This window comes from Cannabis sativa, chromosome 5, assembly GCF_029168945.1.
Source record: "Cannabis sativa cultivar Pink pepper isolate KNU-18-1 chromosome 5, ASM2916894v1, whole genome shotgun sequence".
In the NCBI taxonomy this organism is placed as follows: domain Eukaryota; kingdom Viridiplantae; phylum Streptophyta; class Magnoliopsida; order Rosales; family Cannabaceae; genus Cannabis; species Cannabis sativa.
In genome coordinates, this window is record NC_083605.1 from 35,328,749 (window position 1) to 35,339,559 (window position 10,811).

Consider the following 10,811-nt stretch of genomic DNA (forward strand, 5'->3'; position numbering starts at 1 on the left):
ATCAACACTATTGGTGGTAAATTTTCTTCATTTAGTACGAGGGCTCTTTTGGATGCAAAGGGTGGACTTGATCCCTTCTGAAGGGGCTCAGGTAAGTTTCTCCCACCCTGGTTTATTTTCACACATTGGGGACAATGTGCATTTTTAGTTTGGGGGGGGGGGGAACTTAAATTTTTTTCGCGCGTTTATTTGTTTTAGTTTAGTTTGTTTTAGTTTTTAGTCTTGTGTGATAGCTAAATTGAAAGATTGATTGAATTGTTGTTATTCACTTGTGCAATGGATTAAAACATAACTGTGTGCTTGACTTGCAACTGTTTGAATTAAGATGGATGTGTGCTAGGAAGTGATTCATGTAGATTTAAAACATTTGCTATTCTCACATATCACCTCTGTTCTATTTGGTTTGTGGAATGATTGATTGTACATGGAATAGAATTTGTATGACATACTCTCTTGAAGCGAAATCCTTGATATTTATTTTGTTTGGAAAGTGATTTAGGCAAGTTTTCTTTGGAACGATTGAGCCTTTCAAGCCTACCTAGAAATATTTACCATAGTATACCCAAAGTTGAGCCTTAGCCTGTTTTAAAAAATTTTCACCACTTAACTGAGCTGAATTTGTATCTTAAACTCTTTTCACCCTGAACATACCTTATTATGCCATGAGCCTTGAAGCAAGTTTGGGGGGATAAGTGCTGTAAGTGGAAAAATAAAGTGTAGGAATGAGAGATTGAAAAAAAGAATAATATTGTGTGTTGTGCCTATGAAAAAGAAGAAAGAAAGAAAAAAAGAAAAATGTCTTCTTGAAGAAAAAAAGTTAAGAAAATTATGAGGTACACACATAAGAAAAATTGCAATCTCTTATTTCTGTTTTTGGGATATATGGAAAGAAAGCAAAATAAATGTCTAAGCTTGTTTGGTTAATAGTGCTTATGGTATAGTATAGCCTAAATGACTTCTCACCTACCCATGTACCTAAGCCATGCGATGTTAACCGAAAAAGACCTATTGATTCCAAATAGAAATTTGTCAACATTAGTGGAGAGAGGTATGTCGTTCAAAATTATTGATCATGTGTTAGTGGGATGTTGGAAAGTTTAGAACAGTTGTGATATTGATGGCAATTGCGATGTTTTATGTTTGTATGAATTACTTACTTGTAAATTGCACATTCAACTTAGTTCTTAGAGTTGGCAAGTTGAAATTCTGGTTATTGATGGATTGAAGTTGTGCAGGTGGTGGTAACAATTAAATTGTTGGAAAGTTTAGCTATCATTGTCAGTTTGTTTAGTTTAGTCCTAGTTTACTCGGGGACGAGTAAAGAGTCAGTTTGGGGGAGTTGTTAGGCTATTTTTAGCCTATGTTTTGGATCTAATTTATGTGCGTTTTTAGCTGTGTTGGGACGGAATTACGCTTGTTTTCTATGTTTTCAGGTTCTTTGGAATAAAAGAGGTCTCGGGTGCAGAAATTCGTTAAAAGATGTGCTGAGCCGAAGAAAACACAATTTCTGAGTAATTGTGCACATCTGGCCGCGGCTAAACACAACCTGGCCGCGGCTAGATTTCGAAATTCTAGGAGGCTTCAGTCGCCGCGGCGATGAAGAGGCTCGCCGCGGCCATTTAAAAGATACAGAGAGACCCCTTATTTTCAATTATCTCGCCGCGGCGAGAGGAAGCTTAGCCGCGGCGAGATCCCGTACGGACCAGGGGCATTTTCGTCCATCGAACCCTAAATTTCAGCTATAAATAGAAAACTGCGATTGGAAGTCTGGGGGAGCGATCAGAAACCCTAAAATACGGTGAGAGCGACGGGAAGAGCACAGAGATTGAAGTGAAGATCCAGAATTCATCCACCAACAGTTCTTTTCTTTATTCCTCTTTAATTTCTTTATGTTGAATAATGCTATAGGAATGGTTATGGATTTGTTTTTGAACTAAATTTCCCATTTAGGGAGGATGATGATTGTTGTTTAATGTTTTGCCTAGTTAATGTTTAATTACCATTCCTCAATTCTTGTGTGTGAAATTATCTTAATTTGTTCTTAATTTCATGTTTAAGATTGATCACCTTGTGCATGCTCTATGATCTCAATTCGAAATCTGAAAAGTGAGAATTGAGAATGCTAAAATTAAGATAATCAATGTTCTATGTGAAACGAAAGTATTTGCATGACTTATGTGACGAGTAGATTATTACTTAATGCTGATTTCATGTTAGTTTAATTAAGGAATTAATTAGATAACATGTGGTTTAGAATCTAGAAGATCTGAAAGGAGCTAGGTTATTTCATAATCTGTCATTCACTCCAAGAATAGGATAGTAATTAATCATTAACGATTTGGGTAAACAACAACAGGATTCTCCTCCCTATTATCTCATCTTGCTCAACTTTAAATTGTGTTATTAAGTTTTCTGAATTTCTTTCATATTTTACTGTTTTTAAATCATAATTGCTTCCGATTTACTGAATAGAATCATAAGTATAATTTAGTGGTATTTAATCCAATTCCCTGTGGGATCGACCTCACCTGTGTGAGATTTACTACTTGATTGCGTATACTTGCGTAGCGTTTATAAAGAATAGCAACAAATAACAGAAAAATAAATGGTAAATTCCTAGTGTGGCCGGCCATAGGATGTTATTTGTAACGCCCTAATCTATAGGAACGCCACGTGTGTGAATTTATAAAACTAGTTTAATACTAATATAGTAATTAATTATTAAAAACTGTGAGGATAATAAAAACTTGACTAAAATAAAATACTAAAAACGGACATTATAACGGCAGTAAAAAGGAGTTCCGGAAATCCCTGTTATAAAAGATTTATCCAAAAGATGATATACAACAACAGTTCAAAATACAATTCAAAATACAGCAGACACAAGACACAACCAGTCTAAAACAACTCCTGTCAACTCAACACGCAAGCTGGTGGGGTCAATATGTACATTGCTGGAGAAGATCGCCATCTCATGGTTGTTCTAACTTTGCCTTGCCCTTACCTGCGCCACAAAGCACCCGTGAGTCACATAGACTCAGCAAGAAAAGTAATAAAGAAGGATACATTAAATAGCTAATTATACATTTCATTATCACAAAATGATTAAACTATAACATTCAACAGTAGGTAATATAATCAATCACATGCATAGAAACAGATATGCTCATATATTTGTATTGCCTAATCAAGCAAGCCCGTGTCATAATGCAATATCATATATAATATCATTGCATCACCTAATCAGGTGAGCCCGTGCCACAACTTGACGCTAATATATCGCATCGCCTAATCAGACGATCTCGTACCTACGCTCGGTACTCATCATATGCCACTGACGCCCGTACCTTTGCCTGGTACGTCGCCAAATGTATTGCATCACCTAATCAGGTGAGCCCATATATCGTGTCCATAGTATCATTACATTATCATTGCCTAATCAGACAATCGACAATTTCAGAACATGTCATGCCATGTGGTACATTATACTTTTCTTACCTCAAGTTCCGGATCAGGTATGTTGGCCGACCTGCTTGGAGAACGATCGATAATCTCGGGCACTATGTCATAACAATAGTAAATCAATAAGTGTTTATCCCAAAACACCACTTAACACTCGCGTAAGACAATCTTAGGATTTTCTACCAAACTCTGTGGTATAATACACTAAAATAAAACTTATATTTTGGCTCTAAAATATACACCATATTGTAGAGCTCGTCGCAAGCTTCGAAACGGTATATAGAACGTCCAAAATAGACACCCGAGTGAAAAGTTATGATAAAAATACGATTTCTGATCTCCTATGAATTTCTAAAAACTATGAAACACGAAAATCTCAATTTTCGCACTCACCGAAACACTACCAAAACTTATCCAAATCACTCCAAACTTCACAGGGCACATATATACCATGAATACTATCATTCTTATGTAACAGAAGTTAAAATCGAGCCCTTAAATGGAAAACGCCATTAACGCTCGGACTAAGCTTTAAAAAGTTCCAAACTTGATTTCTAACCCAAAACTACTTCAATTTCAACAAGAAAACATCGGAACTAGTCCCATGACTACCCGAGAACAATCCTATAAGGTCAGAACCTTCATAACTATTCTAATTCACAAAACCCCTATACGAAACCAATTGTTATTAAACTTAAAACGAAATTAAACCTTACCTTAAGCTTCTTCGCTCTGAGAATTCGCTATCCTGCTACTACCGGAGCTTAGATCGCTAAGTTTTGGATTGAAAATCAAAGAAAATGGATATAAAATGAGAAAATTTGGTTGAAGGAGAGAAACGAGGGTTCGTCTCTGTTCTCTGATAAGTTATATATATATAACTTAATAATATATATATATATATCGTATTCAAATTTTTTTAACGTTAATAATAATAATAATAATAATAATAATAATAATAATAATAATATAATATTAATAAAAATTTTATTATTAATAATTATTTTATTATTTCTTAGTTACTAAGAAACTTTTACTTCTAGAGCGCTACATTAAATTCTACATACTCCTAATTATCCTAATACCTATATTATCAATTTATCAAAATATTCTCATTAATTCTATCAATTAAGCCTGTTATGACATTTCTAGCCCCCGATCGAGTCTCCAAGGTTGTCAAACCTGAAAATATTTTTATTCCACATATAGTTCATATTACATTCACACATACTATATAAATCTCCGTAATTTAAAAATCACGCTTATTTATCCACTTATAGCAAATTTAAAATTTTATGTTGAACTAAATTAGTTGGATTATCATCCCACTCATTACCTGGTTAACTCATAATATAAATATAAACCCTAATTATTAATTATTAAGCTTATTGGGATATTACAACCATCCCCTCCTTATAAGAATTTCGTCCTCGAAATTTACCTGAATAACTCGGGATACAACTCCCGTATCTGTGACTCTAATTCCCAAGTCGCTTCCTCAACTTTACTATTCCTCCATAGGACTTTAACCAGAGGGATCGTTTTATTTCGAAGTACTTTCTCCTTTCTGTCTAAAATCTGGATAGGTTGTTCATTATAAGATAAGTCTGTCTGGAGCTCAATATCATCGTAACTCAAAACATGTGTCAGATCTGACACGTACTTTCTCAACATAGAGATATGGAAGACATTATGCACCCCGGATAACGCGGGTGGTAAAGCTAATCGATAGGCCACCTGTCCTATCCGCTCCAGTATCTCAAAAGGACCAATGTATCTAGGGCTCAACTTTCCTTTCTTTCCAAATCTACGCACCCCTTTTATAGGTGATATTCGAAGAAATACAGAGTCTCCCACTTGAAATTCGATATCCCTACGCTTTGGATCAGCGTAGCTTTTTTGTCTACTTTGCGAAGCAAGCATACGAGATCGAATCTTTTCAATGGCTTCATTGGTCCTTTGGACCAATTCAGGTCCAAGATAACGTCTCTCTCCAGCCTCATCCCAGTGGATAGGCGATCGACATTTCCTACCATACAACATCTCGTAAGGTGCCATACCAATGGTACTCTGATAACTATTATTATATGAAAACTCAATCAAGGGTAGGAACTTGCTCCAAGATCCTTCAAAATCTATTACACATGCTCGCAACATGTCTTCCAATATCTGAATGGTTCTCTCAGACTGACCATCTGTTTGAGGGTGAAAAGCTGTACTGAATCTCAACTTGGTTCCCATAGCTTTCTGTAAACTCTCCCAGAACTTGGAAGTAAATTTGGGATCACGATCTGAAACAATTGACTTTGGGGTTCCATGGAGTCTCACTATTTCCTTAATGTACAATTCAGCATACTGCTCCACAGTATAAGTCACTCGCACAGGTAAAAAGTGCGCTGACTTGGTGAATCTATCCACTATCACCCATATGGAATCATATAACCCAGTAGTCCTAGGCAACCCCACTACAAAGTCCATAGTTATATCTTCCCATTTCCATTCAGGTATTCTCAAGGGCTGAAGTAAACCTGCTGGCCTTTGATGTTCAGCCTTAACCTGCTGACAGGTTAAACACTTTGAAACGTATTCAACAATATCACTCTTCATTCCCGGCCACCAATATATTGCCTTGGTGTCATGATACATCTTTGTTGTCCCCGGGTGTAGGGAATACGGAGTAGTATGGAACTCATCAAGAATTTCTCTTCTGATCTGATCATCTGTCGGAACACAAATTCTACCCTTATATCTTAGTAGTCCACTTGGAGTCACAATGAAATCTTTTGTAGCACCAATCTCAACTTTTTTTTCTGAGTTCAATAAATTCAGGATCATTTTGTTGGCCAATCTTTATTCTTTCCAGTAAATCAGACTGCAATGTAATATTTGCCAACTTCCCGACTACAAACTCAATCTCAGCCTTAGCCATATCCTCAGCCAATCTTGGAGAGATTTCCTTCAACTCATAAACTCGCCTGGGCCTTTCCGCTAAGTGCATCTGCCACTACGTTTGCTTTGCCGGGATGGTAGAGGATTTCACAGTCATAATCCTTGACTAACTCTAGCCATCGTCGTTGTCTCATATTCAAATCTTTTTGAGTGAAAAAGTATTTCAAACTTTTGTGGTCGGTGTAAATCTCACACTTCTCACCATATAAATAGTGACGCCAAACCTTCGTGGGCAAAAACCACGGCTGCGTTCTAGATCATGAGTGGGGTAACGCTGTTCAAAATCCTTCAATTGCCTAGAGGCATAAGCAATAACCTTCCCTGATTGCATTAACACACAACCCAAACCTTGTCTTGAGGCATCACAGTATATCACAAACTTTTCGTCACTGACTGGCAGGCTTAGAACTGGTGCGGTAATCAATCTCTTCTTTAATTCTTGAAAGCTATTCTCGCATTTATCAGTCCACATAAACTTATAACTCTTTCGGGTCAGCTCGGTCAAAGGAGTAGCAATTTTGGCAAAACCTTCTACAAATCTTCTATAGTACCCTGCCAATCCTAAGAAACTTCTAACTTCGATTCTGTCGTCTTAGGTCGTGGCCAATCTCGAACGACTTCAATCTTCACCGGATCTACCGAATCCCATCCTTACTTACCACGTGTCCTAAGAAACTCACTTGGGACAACCAGAATTCACACTTCTTGAACTTTGCATAAAGCTTGTGTTCTCGAAGACGCTGCAATACCATACGGAGGTGTTGTTCATGAGCTTCTTCCGATTCAGAATAGACTAGAATGTCATCAATAAACACAATCACAAAGTTATCTAGAAAGTCCTTAAATACCCGATTCATTAAGTCCATAAATGCTGCTGGTGCATTAGTCAAGCCGAAGGACATCACTAAAAACTCATAGTGCCCATATCGAGTACGAAAAGCAGTTGGGAATATCCTCTTCCCGAATCCTCAACTGGTGATAACCAGATCGAAGGTCAATTTTGGAGAAGATGGTCTTTCCCTGTAACTGATCAAACAAATCATCTATCCTTGGCAAAGGATATTTGTTCTTTATTGTCAACTTGTTCAATTCACGATAATCAATGCACATACGTAACGATCCATCCTTCTTCTTGACAAACAAAACTTGGTGCACCCCAAGGAGAGGTACTCGGCCTCGTGAATCGTAGATCAAGTAGGTTACGTAATTGGACTTTCAATTCTTTCAATTCTACCGGTGCCATTCTATATGGAGCCTTAGAAACTGGCTCAGCCCCAGGTACTAATTCAATTTCGAAGTCAATCTCTCTTTTTGGTGGTAATCCCGGTAACTCTTCCGGGAATACATCTGGAAATTCACATACTACTCGAACCTTTTCCGACCCCTCAGGTGTATCTTTTGTGGTATCCAACACACTAGCCAGGTATCCCATACATCCTTCTCGTAATAATTCCCTGGTCCTAAGTGCCGATATCAAAGGAATCCGAGATCCCTGCACCTTTCCCATAAAAACAAATGGAATCTCACCCTCTGGTTCAAAAGTCACCATTTTTCTCTTACAATCTATAGTAGCATTGTACTTGGTCAACCAATCCATTCCCAGGATTGCATCAAAATCTTCTAAGTCTAATTCAATCAGATCCACTGACAATTCTCTCCCTTCTACTAACACTGGGAGAGACCTTACCCACCTCCTGGAGATTACCACTTCTCCAGTAGGTAACAAGGTACCAAATCCACTAGACATGATATCACATGGCCTACTCAATTTCTCAATGATTCTACTAGAAATATATGAATGTGTGGCACCAGAATCAATCAAAATAGTAAACATAATACCACTAATAGATATCTCACCTGTAACAGTCGAAGGGCCAGCTTCAGCATCTGCTTGGGTCAAAGCAAACACCCTAGCAGGAACCACAGGACTTTCTTTCTTAGCCTCGGGCTTTTGTAGCTGTGGACAGTTGTTCTTGAAATGACCTGCTACTCCACATTGGTAGCAAACTCTAGACCGGCATTCACCCAAGTGATGTCTCTTGCATTTTGGGCATTCAGGGTAAGGCTGCCAAACCTCATTTCTACCTCGACGAAAGCCTTGGTTACCTTGAAACTTTCTGTTTGGACCCACAACCAGTGGTCCATCTGGTTTCCTTTTTCGGTCATTGGGGCTAAAGCTTTTACTCACTCCAGTACTAGATGAGGTTTTCCACACGTCCTTCCTCTGAGTACTCTTTTTACGAATCATGCTTTCAGCCCCCTCAGCAGTGAGAGCTAAGTCCACAATCTGAGGATAAGTCTTCACGATCCCTGATTGTTTGGCTGCCATAATCACATCTCTAGCAATATACTCTTCAAGACCTCTGATAAACTTAGCTTTTCTTGCAGCATCACTGGCCACTTCATCAGAAGCAAACTTGGCTAGCCTGTCAAACTTGGTAGCATATTCAGTCACAGTCATGCTACCTTGAACCAATCGTGCGAACTCTTCAGCTTAAGCGGCACGAATGGATTCATTATAATATTTCTCATAAAACAGTGCCCTGAATGCATCCCAAGTCATAGTATTCAGATTATGACCTTGGGAAACAATCTCCCACCATATCCGGGCATCATCTCGTAACATATAAATAGCACATCGTACCCGATCATTATTTTCTACCCGCATGAAATCAAAGATAGAAGCAATCATAGTCATCCACTGTTCTGCTTTCAGTGGGTCTGGGCCACCCTCAAACACAGGTGGGTTTTGTTTCCTGAACCGCTCATAAATTGGTTCCATACGATCCCCCACATTCGGTGGCACTACCTGAGGTGCCAGTATAGGTGCAGGACGAGCCTGTTGCTCTCTCAGGTCTCGAATCTGCTCCCCTTGCTGCCTAATCGTCTCTTGCATGGCAGCAAATAGTTGTTCCCAGTTTTGAGGGGGTGGAGGATGCTCTTCCCCACCACCTAACCCGAGCTCCAGCTCGCGGTTTAAACGGCCAGATCGCCGTTGCATGATCCAATATCCTGCAACCCAAAACCTTCAACGATTTAGAATTCAAACAATATCAACATCAATATGCATATGCTATTCACACACTACTTCTTCTCATCATACACTATACTTGTCTAAACAGGTAAGGCAATAGCAAATAACATAAACACTTACTATACCATGAGTCGACCTGTCCTCGCAGCAAATGTACATATTCGACCAGTCTTCAGGACCTTTAAAACCATGGCTGCTCTGATACCAAGTTGTAACGCCCTAATCTATAGGAACGCCACGTGTGTGAATTTATAAAACTAGTTTAATACTAATATAGTAATTAATTATTAAAAACTGTGAGGATAATAAAAACTTGACTAAAATAAAATACTAAAAACGGACATTATAACTAAGAAGAAAAGGAGTTCCGGAAATCCCTGTTATAAAAGATTTATCCAAAAGATGATATACAACAACAGTTCAAAATACAATTCAAAATACAGCAGACACAAGACACAGCCAGTCTAAAACAACTCCTGTCAACTCAACACGCAAGCTGGTGGGGTCAATATGTACATTGCTGGAGAAGATCGCCATCTCATGGTTGTTCTAACTTTGCCTTGCCCTTACCTGCGCCACAAAGCACCCGTGAGTCACATAGACTCAGCAAGAAAAGTAATAAAGAAGGATACATTAAATAGCTAATTATACATTTCATTATCACAAAATGATTAAACTATAACATTCAACAGTAGGTAATATAATCAATCACATGCATAGAAACGGATATGCTCATATATTTGTATTGCCTAATCAAGCAAGCCCGTGTCATAATGCAATATCATATATAATATCATTGCATCACCTAATCAGGTGAGCCCGTGCCACAACTTGACGCTAATATATCGCATCGCCTAATCAGACGATCTCGTACCTACGCTCGGTACTCATCATATGCCACTGACGCCCGTACCTTTGCCTGGTACGTCGCCAAATGTATTGCATCACCTAATCAGGTGAGCCCATATATCGTGTCCATAGTATCATTACATTATCATTGCCTAATCAGACAATCGATAATTTCAGAACATGTCATGCCATGTGGTACATTATACTTTTCTTACCTCAAGTTCCGGATCAGGTATGTTGGCCGACCTGCTTGGAGAACGATCGATAATCTCGGGCACTATGTCATAACAATAGTAAATCAATAAGTGTTTATCCCAAAACACCACTTAACACTCGCGTAAGACAATCTTAGGATTTTCTACCAAACTCTGTGGTATAATACACTAAAATAAAACTTATATTTTGGCTCTAAAATATACACCATATTGTAGAGCTCGTCGCAAGCTTCGAAACGGTATATAGAACGTCCAAAATAGACACCCGAGTGAAAAGTTATGATAAAAATACGATTTCTGAT

General features: G+C 38.2%; 2 long non-coding RNA genes across 2 annotated transcripts; both read right to left on the reverse strand.

Moving 5' to 3' along the window:
• Positions 1–2,759: 2,759 nt before the first annotated feature.
• On the reverse strand, positions 2,760–3,558 carry LOC133037884 (uncharacterized). Its single transcript, XR_009687870.1, has 2 exons — positions 3,499–3,558; positions 2,760–3,004 (listed from the first exon to the last, which is right to left on the reverse strand). It is a non-coding gene; the product is annotated as an uncharacterized LOC133037884 (long non-coding RNA).
• A 6,249-nt stretch (positions 3,559–9,807) lies between these two features.
• On the reverse strand, positions 9,808–10,568 carry LOC133037883 (uncharacterized). The gene is made up of 2 exons (XR_009687869.1): positions 10,510–10,568; positions 9,808–10,015 (listed from the first exon to the last, which is right to left on the reverse strand). It is a non-coding gene; the product is annotated as an uncharacterized LOC133037883 (long non-coding RNA).
• Positions 10,569–10,811: the final 243 nt, after the last annotated feature.